At 47.9% G+C, this 15108-nt stretch overlaps 1 protein-coding gene across 4 annotated transcripts in view; it reads right to left on the bottom strand.

The window, feature by feature from the left end:
• LOC147726003 (uncharacterized) overlaps positions 1-15108 on the bottom strand; it is a 618497-nt gene that overhangs the window by 526378 nt on the left and 77011 nt on the right. The window lies entirely within an intron of this gene.

The following is a 15108-nucleotide window of genomic DNA, read 5'->3' as shown; positions in this document are numbered from 1 at the left end:
ATCAGAATGATTCCTATTACGGGCATAAAAACCAAAGCGAAGAATATTATTCTTTTATGGTTTGAATCTTTACTAAGCATTTGTGGAAGAACACATGCACCCAAATACAACTGCAGGCCAGTGGGACTAAATTATATGCTAAGATAAGGGAAGATAATATAACTAACACCAAACAATCCATCCCCAAACTGCCCCAACACCTCTATCCCTCTGATCTGTAATCTGATAAAGTATCTGACATTGCTGCTGACTTTTCACTTCTAGGAAATGGGTGCTGCAAATATCAGACAATGTTCCAAGTCACTGTGCAATCGCCAATACTCTTTTTCTTTTCATTTGACTGTTATTTAATAGGGAAGTTAATGCCTAAATAGTCCAGATAAATGCTTAGACCCTCAGCATTACTCTGTGTTAAGTAATGATTGCCATCTCTGATTCTAAAGCATATTAAACTGCAAAAAAGCCAGGGAATGAGATGAAAATTCTCTACAGCAAAACAAGGAGGCGAAAAAAAGCATTGATGGCCAGGAGTGGATCTGCTATCTTTGCTCCCATATCTCAGTGTAGTCACAAAAAATGGCAGGTTTAGGGTGCCTTTCACAAATCTATAGTCATGCTGTTTGGAAAGGCTCAACAGCTTTGGACAACCGGTGGCCCTCTGAATTGAGCCAAGCTCCAACTCCCAAACTGGCTGTAAAAACTTGGCGTTCACCTTCACCAATCAGTCACTATGGAGAACAGATTGGCACCAACAATGGCACCCATTTGCATTTTGTATTGTAATTGCATTTATATAGCGCTTACTACCCCTGACAAGGTGTCAAAGCGCTTTTCCGGCGAGTAGCATGCTACTCCGGAATCAAAGAAGGATTAGTGTTGAATTAGTATCAATCAATCAATCATATCAAGTTTAAATACTTTATTCGACAGCATTGTCATAAAAGCATGATTCCCTAAGCTAAGCAGAATAAATACTACTCTAGAATTTTAAGATCAGCATAAAATACATATTAAATACCATCAAATTACAATGTGCTGGCGAATACTTAAATTTGTAAAATTCATACGTTATAAAATCCGAGTCACAGTGCAGAATCCTTAACTATTGAGATTGTCCTTAAAATTACACATTCCATTTTACATAATTAGTTACAGTTTAAAGTGCGCGTGCGTATTATCCAGGCCCAACCCAGGTATTTGGCTAAGGCGATAGCAAGATTGGGGGCACAATTTGATCTTGATATTCTTAGTGCCTCTAGATATTTCCTTATCCCCAGATTCCTACAAACCGGTTTTAGCCATCTACTTCTCGGGGCGGCATATAATGGGCAGGCAAACAGGAAGTGTGGGATGTCCTCAACGTGTTCTTTACAATGACAACATGTGTTTACATTGCCTGGGGACCATTTAACAGTAAAAGCATTAAGGGGTAGGGAACCAATTCTAAACTGGAAATACAGCTTTCTATCTAGGGGTTTGGTAATCAAGTCCCAGTACTGTTCGCATTTAGGGGTTATTTTAGAATCCAAGAACTGGGATGCCAACATGGAAGGTTGATTGGAAGTCAAGACAGCATTGTAGATCATGTCCCAATACATTTTTTTCAATGATTCCTTAGATGGGAAGACCTGGGGGTCTACTGCAGTCCACAGGTGATCTAGGTGCAGTTTTTGAAGCAAGTTCTTAATTTCTTTAAGCCAGGTTATTTTATGAAACCGATCAGAGCTAATGATGTCCATGAGAGCTGATGCATAATGGCCCAATTCTGGAGTAGTCTTTATGCGCCTCCAATATAAAAGAGGACGCAATCTAGCCATGTCCTCGATCTTTTTCCTCCCAAGATCGTATTGAAGCGGGATCGAGGGAGTGCTCTGTGGGACACCAACCATTCGGCGGAGAAATTTATTTTCTGCAGTAACTAAAGTACTCAGGTTGGTGAAGCCCCATAGCTCTGATCCGTACAGGCAAGCGCCCAGCACTTTCATACTGTAAATCTCCATTATTGGCTGAATTGGTTTTGTAAATGAAGATTTATGTTTTTGTGCTATAGCCCCGGCCAGTTGATTGAACTTTAGCACCACAGAGTCCATATGAGATTTCCAGTTCATGTTGGCCTGTAAAGAGATACCTAGATAGGTGAAAGCATTCACTTCCTCCAAAATAGACCCATTAAAATGCATTTTTCCCTTAAATTGCTTAGCAGGACTCAGGTTCATGAACTTAGTCTTTGTCGTATTTAGTTCCAAGCCCCGATTCCGACAGAAATCTCCAAAAGCGTTGATTGTCTTTTGTAAACCACTAGGGGTCCGCGAGACCAGTAAAGTGTCATCAGCAAACATTAATACTGGGACCCGCTCCCCATCTAGAATCGGGGCATCTGTCGGAAATTGCTTTAGAAAATCTACTATGCCGTTGATATAAAGGGAGAATAGGGTGGGGGCCAGGACGCAACCCTGCCTAACCCCACGTTCCACGGGGAAAGGTTCAGTAACGTCTCCCTGTGCTCCCCACCTAATCCTGGCGTAGTTGTTATCGTGCATACGCACAAGCAAAGTCAGCAGTTCGGGGCTTATTCCGAGATCGCGCAAAACAATCCATAGTTTTTTGTCGGGGTACTAGATCAAACGCTGACTTTAAGTCAACGAAAACAGCATATAATGGTCCATTTGTCAAGGTTACATTTTTCCAAAACAAAGTTAAAAAATGGAATACCTGGTCAACAGAGCTAGTTAATGGGCGGAAGCCAGCTTGGTACGGGGACAGGATATCCTGATCGTCTATCCAGGCTTGAATTTTATTTTGAATCATCCTGCCATCAGTTTTTGTGCCGAGTCGATAAGGCTAATGGGCCTGTTGTTGCTTGGTAAAGCCTTATCCCCTTTTTTGAAGACTGGTATAATCTCTGCCCCCTTCCATGTTGCTGGAATCATTGCTCCTTGTGCGATAGAATTCGCAAGCCATACAAAATATTTACACCAATTGGCCCTGTCAGATAAAAATACATCGGCTGGTATTCCATCAATTCCTGGTGACCTACCTCTAGTTACCCCATCCATTGCCTCGTTTACATCTTTCAGTGAGAACATTCCATGACTATAGAATACCCTTTCTGGCGGCAATTCGGTTGGTGGGGGCAGATTGTCAGCATATTGTGGTTTAAAAAAGTCCACCCATGCTTCCTTTGCTACATGGTTTTTCGGGCAGTCTGCTATTCCCCCACTACCCCACTTTAAGATGGCCCAAAACTCTTTCTGTTTGGCTACACATGCCTTCTTAAGGTCTAACCATAAATTCTCATCCCACAGTCTTTTTGCCCTGGTTTGGGCTTTCCTGTAATCATCCCTGGCCTTTAATACTCCTACTTTAGTCCTCAATGCTGAGCTGAGGTTCTGTCGCGCCAATCTGCAAGAGTGGTCATACCACCCTCTTTTTCTCGGGGGACCAGCACCCTTCCCCTGCTTTGTTTTTTTTTAAAGAAAAACCTCTGTAGGTTAGTAAAAAACATTGGCTGTGACTCTTCAATAAGTTGGTTAAAATTTGATTCATTACAATGGACCGTAGTCTGCTAACCTCTTTGCTAACTACCTCCAATAAGTCCTGCATATCCCCGGGTTTATCTACCAAAGTTGCCCATTTAATGTGACGGAGATTATTAGTTGGGATAACTTCTAACCCCTTTCCTTGTTAGATGAGCTTTTACCTTGATCCTGATTAAAGAGCAAGCACAACGGATTGTCATCACTCTCCAATCTCGATGTCACTTTCATGTCTTCTACTTTGTACCAGTCTCTAACATCTATGAGAATGTAGTCTATCCGACTGCTTGACCTCAAATTATCAAAGGTATGCGTGCCCTGTAGGTCTGAGGGGGTGCGGCCATTTACTGCCCTCAACCCCCTGGCCAAGCACAAGCTCTTCACCTCTATTGCCACTTTTGTCCATTTCTTTACTATCGGTAGATCGAACTGGGGAACTCCCCATTTGGTATCTTCCTCTAGGGCCAGTTCGTTATCCTCGACTCCTAGTGGTTCAAATGTTGCGTTCAGGTCTCCCCCCCCCTAGGATAGTATAATGTGAAGGGAGGGTCTCTAAATCATTATCCAATGCACCTAACACTTCCGAGGCTTTGCCCCCTTGAGTTCCCCTGGCATAGATATTATATAAGACCATATTATGGCCATCGGCCCAGGCGATCACAATTGGGAGAAGGTCACAATTGGGGACAAGCCTCTGCTTGATGGTACATTGTAGGGATTGTCGTACCCAAATAGTTAGACCCCCTGAGGGCCGCCCTTTAGTATTCTTTTTTGCGGGAACAAAAAAATTTAAGAAGCCCTGCCGAAAAACAGGTGCCACTGCCCAAGTTTCCTGTAACATAATAACATCATGGGAATCAATAAATTCACACCATTCTGGGGTTTCAAGTTTATGGTGAATTCCCGCCAAGTTCCAGGAAATAAGTTTGAGACTAGCTTTCGTCTGAGTAGTCCGCTCTTGTAAAGAAACACCCTGCTTAAGGTGGAACAAGGGGAGTGTGGGACTACTTTCCCCATGGTTTGTAATGGTGCGAGGATTTGGTGGCAAATGCTCTACTATATTAAGGGAATCTACCCTGAGACCAGATGTCTTACCATCACTATGAATTGTTTCTAAGAGCTTTATAGAGACATCATTTCCATTTTTTTGGGGCTCTGCAACATTATTCTTTTCTATGCTCATCCGTACTTCCAGTCAATCACACTCATTAAGACCAGAAAGTGCTGAGAACCTATTTTCCATCGGGATTCCCCAATTATTCCTTATATCAAGGGTTTTCGCTTTTTTTAGTACAGGGATCCATTTAGTTTTCAACATTGTTGGGTTTAAGGTGTTCCCTCCTCTTTTCGTATAAAAGAAATCCAGTGTTAGTGGCACTATTTCAGTTGATCTACGCTGGGGGGGTATATATTCGCTAGAATGTTTGGCAGCACTTCTGGATCTGAAAGGTGTAGCACCACGCAATCCCCCTTGAATTTTTTAGTGCCACCCCCGATCCATTCAACTCTTCTAGCTTTAACTACTTCTTGCGCCAACTGGTCCCTGCCTCCCGGGGTGAAAGCCATATTCCTTGATAACCAATGGAGTGATTTATTTATCAGGGAAGGGATGTTCTCCACTTGCCCTAGTTCCAGATGGGGGACATTTGCCAGTACCAGTATTAACCGCATGCGCGCTAGCGCAATTCCGCTCCTGTGCTGAGTTTTTTAAAACCGCACTTTACGTGACGAGCTGGGCTCGTCATCAGCGTGCGAGGAGGCTACGCCATGACGAGCCCAGCTCGTCATGAGCGTGGAAGGGGTTAAAGGAGATGCCTCTACTATTAATTCTACAGGCCCCTTCTCTGGGTTAAAATCTACCCTACTGTCCCTTTGACTCAGCCCTTCAAAATCACCCTTGTTGGTATCTAGATCCCTGGGGCCCCCCCTCCCTAGATCAGTACTCTCTATGGAGATCAGGGGAGTGTTTTCAAGTAGTTCTAACCTGGGGGCGGTTTGGATATTTTTTGTTTCAACTATGAGTGTTTTCGGCATTGGGATATTCGCTTTCTCTTCTATTGATTTTTGCAGGAGACCCCCCAGTCTATACACCTCTTCCGTGAGCTGGTCTATTTTGCTTAAGAGCGGCTTGGTTATAGTTTTAATCTTATTATCTAAGGCATTTAACAACTTCTTGAATTGATCTTCATCCAAGTGTACCTTTCCTCCAGTGATTTCCCTTGTATCATCTTCACCGTTTTCCAGGGGGGATGCATCAGGACGCTTTTTACTTGATCGGAGGCCGCCCCGTTTAGATATGCTCTTCTCCCTCCCTTCACTGCTCTTGGTGCTGGGACCGGTGCAGGGGCCTCCTCTTCTAGGAGGATTATTTCTTCATCAGGTATGCTCTCGGGGACTGGATCGGCAATAGCTATTAGAAGCTGGGTCAGAGGATTGTTCTCCGGGGTCTGGAACACCTAATTACTAATATCAAGAGCAGGAGTAGGTATGGGCGTATTGTCAAAAGGCATTTCAGAAGAAAGGCTCAGCCCCAAAGATGATCTCCTGTCGTTATTAATCTTGGAAACTTTCTGGACCTTGTAATTGTCTATGGTATTAAGGGGGACAGTCAATTTTGCTTTAGACATGTTGGAGGGCAGATTTATCGAGCAGCGTCTATATAAATCTGTGTAATGTAATACGCTGGGAGGTATCACAGCCTCTTGCAAAAATAATAGGGATAAGACGACTTACTTGTACGATTTGGTCAGGTCAGTTGGCCCTGTCCCTGTCTCTTCCTGCCGATGAGGGCCGTAGAGGGCCCGCCCTTTGCCCGGGCTTCGCCCCGGTCGTCCCGCGAAGCGGGGCGTAGCCTGCTCTTATGCCCCCTGGCGCCCTCTGGCGCTGGCGCGGTGTCACGGAGCGGACCGCCGCAAAGGCTGCCGGGAATGGAAGTCCCGGAGCGGTGGCGTGGTATGTCAGCGTTCGTTTGACTCCTGGCGGTGGCGGCGTGATAATGGCGGCCCCTTTGTGACTCCTGGCGGTGGCGGCGTCTCACAGGTAAGTGCTCTCCCCCACTCCGCCGGGCGTAGCCTGCTCTTATGCCCCCTGGCACCTCCTGGTGCTGGAGCGGTGTCACGGAGCGTGCCGCCGCAAAGGCTGCTGGGAATTGAAGTCCCGGAGCGGCAGCGCAGTATGTCAGCGTTCGTTTGACTCCTGGCGGTGGCGGCGTGATAATGGCGGCCCCTTTGTGACTCCTGGCGGTGGCGGCGTCTCACAGGTAAGTGCTCTCCCCTATCATTTGTAAAGCGCACTACTCACCCGTGAGGGTCTCAAAGCGCTGGGGTGGGGAATGCTGCTACTGCTTGAAAAGCCAGGTCCTGAGGAGTTTTCTGAAGGTCAGCAGGTCTTGGGTCTGCCGTAGGTGGATGGGGAGGGTGTTCCAGGTCTTGGCGGCGAGGTGGGAGAACGATCTGCCGCTAGAGGTTGCTCTTTGGAAGCGGGGGACTGTGGCGAGGTCGGCGGAGCAGATCTGGCGGGTAGGGGTGTAGAAGCGGAGTCATCTGTTGAGGTACATTGGTCCGGTGTTGTGGAGTGCTTTGTGTGCGTGGGTGAGAAGCTTGAAGGTTATCCTCTTGTTGACCGGGAGCGAGTGTAGGGTTCTTAGGTGGGGTGTGATGTGACAGTGGCAACGGAGGTCTAGGATCAGGCGTGCAGAGGCGTTCTGAATGTGTTGGAGCAGTCTCAGGAGTTTGGCCGAGGCTCCTGCGTAGAGGGCATTTCCTTATTCCAACCTGCTGCTGACGAGGGCCTGGGTGACTGTTCTTCTTGTTTCAGTGAGGATCCACTTATAGATCCTGCGGAGGATGTTGAAGCAGGAGGCGGCGTTGACCTGTTTAGTCATGGAGAGGGTGGAGTCGAGGATGACCCCTAGGTTGCGTGCGTGGTCAGTGGGTGTTAGGGCGTTTCCCAGTGTGGTCGGCCACCAGGAGTCGTCCCAGGCCACAGGGGTTGATCCGTGGATGATGATCCCCATATTGTCAGAGTTCAGCTTCAGTCGGCTGTTCCTCATACATTCAGCGACGGTATTCATTCCTTCGCGAAGGTTGGTTTTGGCGGTGTGGGGGTCCTTGGTGAGGGAGAGGATCAGATGGGTGTCATCGGCGTAGGAGATGATGATTATGTTGAGGACGTCCCGACGGGCGACGTGGGCAAGCGGTGCCATGTAGATGATGTTAAACAGAGTTGGGCTGAGGCATGAGACCTGGGGTACGCCGCAGATGATCTCTGTGGCTTCGGAGCGGAAGGGGGGTGTGGGGGGAGGAGGCAGATGCTCTGTGTTCTGCCTGAGAGGAAGGGGGTGGTCCAGTCCAGGGCCTTCTCTTGGATCCCAGCGTTCTGGAGGCGTGTTCGTAGTGTGTGGTGACAGACCGTGTCGAAGGCGGGTTCCAGGAGGTTGAGGGCCGCCGTTTCTCCGTTGTTCAGCAGGGACTTGAAGTCATCGGTGGCGGCGATGAGGGCAGTTTCGGTGCTGTGGTTGCTGTGGAACCCGGACTGGGAAGGGTCCAGGATCTTGTTCTCCACGAGGTAGCGGATCAGTTGGTCGTGAGTATCGTGAGTATAGTGAAATATGAAAGTAAACAGGATTACTACATCACTGTAGAATCCAGTCCAATAAAAGCAGAGACAAAAAGACAAAGCTACTATGGTCAAGAGAATGTTCATCTCAGGGATGATACTAGCGGCGATGAAGATAGATAACCCTTTTGAAGTCATGTCTGAAAAATACATCATAAAAAAAGTAAAAAAATTGATTGTACTAAGGTCAATGAACACTAGTTTTAATCCTCCCACCAGACATCTTAGGTTTTAAAAAGGCGGTACTTGCAAATCTAGACAGTATGGAGAGCAACCACAGGCAACACAGCGACAACCTCCCCAGAGCCGAACACCAGGCACTCGGAATTAACTAACACCAACCTGTAAATTAAACAGGCAGACAATAGTAGCGCCATTATCCTATAAGATAGAAATACCTTCAGACAGAAGCGCTTGAAGGAACAATCAGACGAGACACACTTCAACAAACTTACACATGATCCTGCTACAACCATGAAAGACAGAATTACTTACACTATGGAAGAAGTCTCAACAGCAGGGCAGATATTGAAATAAGAGATTCTGAACGACTAAAAATCCTACAGGTCCATACTTTTTTTACTGCAGAGAAATTCAGATGAATAAACATCCACCACCTGGGTGGCGGATCGCTTTTGGAGTCAACTCCATATTGGAGCCTCTCGCACAATCTGTAGATATTTTTCTATCAACCCCATGTATAAACAAGAGACGAGCCCTAGGCAACCTGCGACGCTGGGCTAATCCTCAAAGATAAGAAAGCTTTTGCGACGAACGGAAATCAAACGGGGCCGTCTGAAAAAGAGAAAAGTCTACGTCATATAAACCTCTTTTCCAATGGCTGGCCACCGTTTAGCATAAACGGTGACATGGCCAATAAAATAAAGAGTGGCAGGGCTTAAAGCCAGTTACTGAAAGTTCCTTCAAACAATAAAATTTTGCCGAGCGAGCTACGCATGTGCGCAGCCACGCCAGCCGAGACCTAAAAACTCAGGAACGACGCATAGAGTCAGATGTAGAAAATGTAACAGAAAAAGATGTTCTAAGGATGCATTCAGAGATACTTTAAAAGGATCTTGAGTAGAATCAATTCCTGATCCACCTCCTGAATGCCCGCCCCCAAAGGTAGAAACATTCCTAAGATGGATTGGTAAATAATGAAGCACAATTCCACACTAATCTTCGTTAAGAGAAGGTCTTCAAACTAGCAGAGATGTCAGTCAAAATGTAAGAACTGTTAATATTCTTGTTCAGTGCCTTGCTAGGTGGACTACAATGTTTACAAAGAAAGAACAGGGACACAGAGGATCGGTTTTACTTTCTGCCAAAAGGGTAGTTCTAGGACCGTATAAATGGTAATTTATTAAGGAGCGTTCACATTAAAAAGAGTTTAACCAAAGTCTTACCGTATTAGGGTACCTAGGAAGGTTGTGAACATTGTGAGAAGTTGGCCTGGTATAAGATGTTCACTATTCTAGTGAGCACCTTGCACCAGTCCAAACAACCCTTATGGTGATGGTTGTAAAGTCAACCTTATAGACTAGCTATCCTAGGGGTAGCATGGACAAAGCAGTCTTAGTTTAAACTCAAGAGGGCATGTAAGCCAGCTGTTTTACCATATGCAATCCCTTTAATACCAAATGAAAGGACACCACACAGGATATATATTCAAAATATATATGTATTTATTTCTAAACAATCCCCTGAACTCTTTATGAGCACAGAAGCACAAGCGCAAAACAAGCAACTTAATAGAATAGACCAAAGTTGCACAATTATGGATAGGCCGGGGTGGCCCGCTAAACCATATACTAAGAAAGTGGTATAAGTACCACGTCACGAACAATGGTAAGGCCTAGGGCCTTGGGAATCGCTGGGGCTACTCTGGACTAACAATAGTTAGGGAGCATGAGGGCCACGGGATTCGTGTGCTTTGTCTAAAGGCACATGCGTTCACACATAGAAGTCAATGGGTGCATAAAAGTTTCAAAGTTAAAGGTTTGGGAGTCTTTCGACTGGATTAGAACTTACCCACTTGAAACTAGGACACTAGGAGTGTAAACCTTTACAGGAGCACCGTAGTATTCGCGTTACCTAACCCACAGGAAGCGGGTGCATAGGTCCCAAAGTGTGTCAGGTTTCGTCGTGGAGATCTATGGAGCCTTGGAGAAAAGATGCTGCAGGCGACCAGAAGAGAAGAGTCCGGGTGGATCCAAGGGTGGATCGAAGATGTAGAGGACCTGAAAGCAGAGGGGACAGAGTCTGGGTCACTAGCCAGTGACCAGGAAGGAACCAGGAAGGAACCAGGCGAAGTCGGGAAGCGATCAGGTGCTGATGGGAAGCTAGTCTCTGCAGCCAGGTGGACCAGAAGGCGTTGACGACGACCAGGAGTCGGGCACGGACTGTCCCACGAAGGCTCTCGCTGTCGGCGGTGTTGGCTTCAGGATTGGAGTCAACAAGCCTTGGCAAAGGCAACCCACGCAGGATACGATGTAGGCTTCTTACTCAGACCAGCAAGGTCTGAGGGGCTGCTTCTTTTGAGGGAAGCAAGGGCCAGTCTGGAGCAACAGACCAGCGGTGAAAATTCAAAGGATCGTCCCCAACATGGCCACCCACCAACGGGCAAGTGACCGGGCGGACGCGTCGAGCAGGAAAATGCAAAAGGGCCCCACGCAGAACTCGTGGAGTGTGCAGGGCTGATCTTCGGTGCAGATGCTGCTCGGGGCTGGGGCTTCTCAATCCCCAATGCACAGCTTCGAGGAGTCCTCGGGGGCTACACAGTTAGCAGGTCGCAGACTTTTCAAGATAGCCGGTCTCTCGTCGCCTCTACGGGTCTCAGCTTTGCAGGGACTGTTGATCGGGCTGTTGGATGTCTGGAATCCAGTTCTGGTCAGGCTTTGGGCTCGGGCTCCAGAGGGAGGCGGCGGCAAAGCAAGTCGTCCATCGCTGGATGGTGCCTGCTTGTGCAGGGTGGTCACTCCTTGACCACAAGGGAGATTCTTCAGTCGTCTTCTTCCAAAGTAGAGTGATGAAGGTCCAGAGTTTCGTTTCAGAGTTTCAGTCAGGATAATCTAAAGTCTTGGGACTCAGCTCCTACCTATATACCAAATCTAGGGGCTGGATACTTGCTAGGTCCCTCCTATGGGTGGGAACCAGGGAAGGGGGTAGTTACACCCCTCTCCATATGTCCAGTTTCGCGCCAGAGCTGTGGCTGGAGTGCCCCAGCACCGGTTTGAACTGGACTATGCATGGGACACCTTGTGTGCCCCAGGCAGTGTCTCATTTCTTTCAGCCCTCCCTACCCCAATACACAAGAGCCTGTCTGGGGTGGTGCTAGCACCACCCAAGGCAGGAAACCTATTGTCCAAGCCTCCCTCGCTGGAAGGACTCCCAACAGCAGGAGGTGAGACTTGAGTCTGTGGCAGCAGCATCCATTTTGTGATGTCGAGGTTCTGGTTAACTTTAACCAGGATTAGTAGGAACAACAGGTCTTCTCCCTCTAGAAGGGTAGAATGCTACCCCCGTCGCCAGAACTGGCGAGGGAGTAGTATTCTAAATCGTATGACACCTTACTCGACATGTTTTGATAAAGCCAAACCATAGTTAGCATCTGACTGCGAGGTACATAATGCACTTAAGAGTATATGGTATGGCAATATCCTAGAACAGCTATAAGGACATGTTTCCGAAAGCTGCAGACAGGCTCAGCTCATGCTAGAGCACCATCTCACATAAAACCAAGCACTCTGCCTCCAGGATTTTTAGGGCCTGCCATAGGAGTGACTTATAGGTGTATATGTGTCTAGATATAAGGTTAGATATAGGTATACTATAGCTAAAGCAAAGGGTGATTACACCACCTTGCCCCAGCTGAGTGATCAGCCAATTGTGTCAATTTGGGTGGCCAGCCAGGGGTGTCATAATACATGCTGCAGCCCCTGGTAGGCCTTGGATGCACCTATGCCCTGGGTACCTATAGTACACTGTACAGGGGCTCATAAGGTGACCCAGTATCCAATTGGAGATGTACCTAGGGTACATGGAGTCCATTTTAAAGAGAGCAGATAGTTGGCCTGGGATCCTGCTAATCAGGGCCCCAGGTTAAGTCGAAAACCAGCTAAACACTAGGCAAAAAATCTTGGGTAACCATAGTCAGGTATCCACTGTAGGAGAGTAGGGTCTGCAATCCTATGATCACCCAGATTTTTTGCTTTTGTTTCACTGGTTTACGACTTTCTCCGGCTGTGGGCCTGCTAATCAGACCCACAGCCTAGCTGTTCTCTCACTAAATAACAACATGTACCCTAGGTGCATTTACCAATTGGTACTGGGCCACCTTATCAGACCCTGTAACTCAGGGCATAGGTGTACCCAGGACCTACCAGGGGCTGCAGCATGCATTATGCCACCCCTGGCTGGCCATCTAAATCTGACACAACTGGCTGCACGATAGCTGGGGGAAGGTGGTGTTATCACCCTTTGCTTTAGATATAGTATGCCTATATCTAACCTTAAATGGACACACAGATTCCTATCAGTCACTCCTATGGCAGGCCTTGACAATCCTGAAGGCAGAGTGCTTGGAATCGTGTGAGATGGTGCTCTGGCATGAGCTGAGCCCGTTTGCAGCTTGCGGAACCAAGTCCTAATAGCTGTTCCATGATAACGCATACCATATACTCTTAAGTGCATTATAATCCTCGCGGTTATATGCTATCTTTGGTATCGCTTTATCAAAACATGTCGAGTAAGGTGTCATACGAATTGGAATACTAACCCCTCGCCAATTCTGGCGTCGGGGTTAGCATTCCACCCTTCTAGAGGGACACGACATGTATGCAACTGTGAACCCCGGTTAAAGTTAACTCAAGACTCAGCATCACAAAATGGATGCTGCCACCACGGACACAGGTCTGACCCCCTGCAGCTGGGAGTCCTTCCAGCGAGGGGAGCTTGGACAAAGGGTTTCCTGTCAGGGGCGGTGCTAGCACCATCCCAGACAGGGTTTAGTGTATCCTGGGTAGGCAGGGCTTTACAGGAAGGTGACTGCAAGTGGCACCCCGGTGCTCACTACGCATCTGCCGGCTAGAACCAGTTCCAGGGGCACACCAGCCCCTGAGCTGGGGAAAGTCCGGCATGGGAGAGGGGTGTAACCACCCCCCTTCCTGGTCCCACCCCTAGGGCAGGACCTAGTCGCGTACCCACCCCTTTCTTTAGGATAAAGGCAGGAGCGGGCACCCTTCCAAATCAGATCATCTTTGAATCAAGAAACTACTTTCTACGAAAGGAACTCTCGACTTCTTCTTAAGATTTCTCCCTTGTGACTAAGGAGTAGTCACCCTGCACCCGTAGGCACCATCTAAGAACACTGCGGTTTGCTGCACGTCCTTCCTCCGGAATCCGACTGACCAGCTCGACGAGACCCGGCTTCCCTGGCACCTCTGACCTCTACAGCTAAGCTGAGAACCGTAGGTGCGACGAGACCGAGGGACCGGCCATCATCAGAACTGCACGACTTCTATCCAGCACGACCGCCGAGGGATCCTCTGGTGAGTGCTTTGGGGTCCGAGAAGCCCCGACCCTGAGCAGCTCCAGCACCGAAGACCAGCCCCCCAGCATCCACAAGATCTGCGTGGGGCCCTTCTGCTTTTTGGCTGCTCACCGCGTTGTCTGGCTACTAGCCCGCTGGCTTGTGGCCTTCCCGACGACGACCGACGACATCACCACTGCTAGTCTGGTTGCTCCAGACTGGCCCTTGCTCCCTTCCAAAAGAGGAGCACCCCGGACCCTCCTGGTCCACTCCAGACACCATTTTAGGTCCACCGCGTGGGCTTGAATTTGCCAAGACTTGTTGCCCCAATCCTGGGTCCAGCGTCGTCGACAGCATCAACCATCGTGGGACAGCTCGCACCTCCATCCTGGTCCGTGAGACTGCAGAGCCCAGCGTCGCCCACTCACCTGGTCGAGGTGACTCCATCCGGTGCCATCCTGGTGCCCATCTCATCACTGGCTAGTGATTCAGAACTTGGTCCCCTCTGCTTACCGGTGTCTTCCATCTTCGATCCAGGCTTGGATCCATTGAACAATCTTCACTGGTCGCCTGCCAGCAACTCCTTCTTTCAGGCTCCTGGTTCGTCAACGAGGGTTTCCGACGACACTTGAACCCTATGCAGCCGCAGCCCCTGGGCTAGGTAACTTCGGCATTTCGGTGCCCCAGCATAGCCTCACTATCCAAGGGTCCAGATCCACTTTCGTTTTCAGCCTACCTTATCGGGTTCGCCCGAGAACACTAACTTTGCTTTTACTAGCCTCCATAGACTTTGTCCCGCATCCCGCGTGAGAGTGCACACTCTGCACCCGAGTCCCCTAGGCCTCCTACTAGTAATCTGAAGGTTCAGTAACGTAGTCCTAGCAATTCCAAAGCCTATTAGTCCAGTACTTACCTGCTAGTAATTTCGCATTCCACTTCCATAGTATATGGTTTTTCGTGCCCCTCGGGCATTTGTGTAAATTGTGCAACTTAAAGTATTTTCGTAAGAGTTTTGTTGTGTGCTTAGTACCCTGTCCTCATAAAGAGTACAGGGCTGGTGTGATCTAAATAAATACACTGTTTATTTTCATAACACTTGTGTGGTGTCCTTTCACTTGGTGTTCAAGGGGTATATGTGATGGTATAACAGCTGGCTTAACACGCCCTCTAGAGTTTAGCCCGAAGACTGCTCTTGTCCATGCTACTAGGATAGCTGGTCTATCGGTTGACTTACAACCAATCACCATAAGGGTCGTTTGGAATGATACACAGTGATCACTAGAATAGTGAGCACTACATATCAGGTCAACTTCTCACATCCACCTTACTACAAACATAACCTGGATTACATGCTCCAGACAAAGATACTTACTCCATACCAGAGACTCTAAACAAGGTCTAAAATTATGAGTTATTTCACACAAA

This window comes from Lissotriton vulgaris, chromosome 3_1 (assembly GCF_964263255.1).
Source record: "Lissotriton vulgaris chromosome 3_1, aLisVul1.2, whole genome shotgun sequence".
Taxonomy (NCBI): domain Eukaryota; kingdom Metazoa; phylum Chordata; class Amphibia; order Caudata; family Salamandridae; genus Lissotriton; species Lissotriton vulgaris.
Note: the sequence above shows the minus strand (reverse complement) of the source record. Positions and strands in the feature narration are given on the sequence as shown.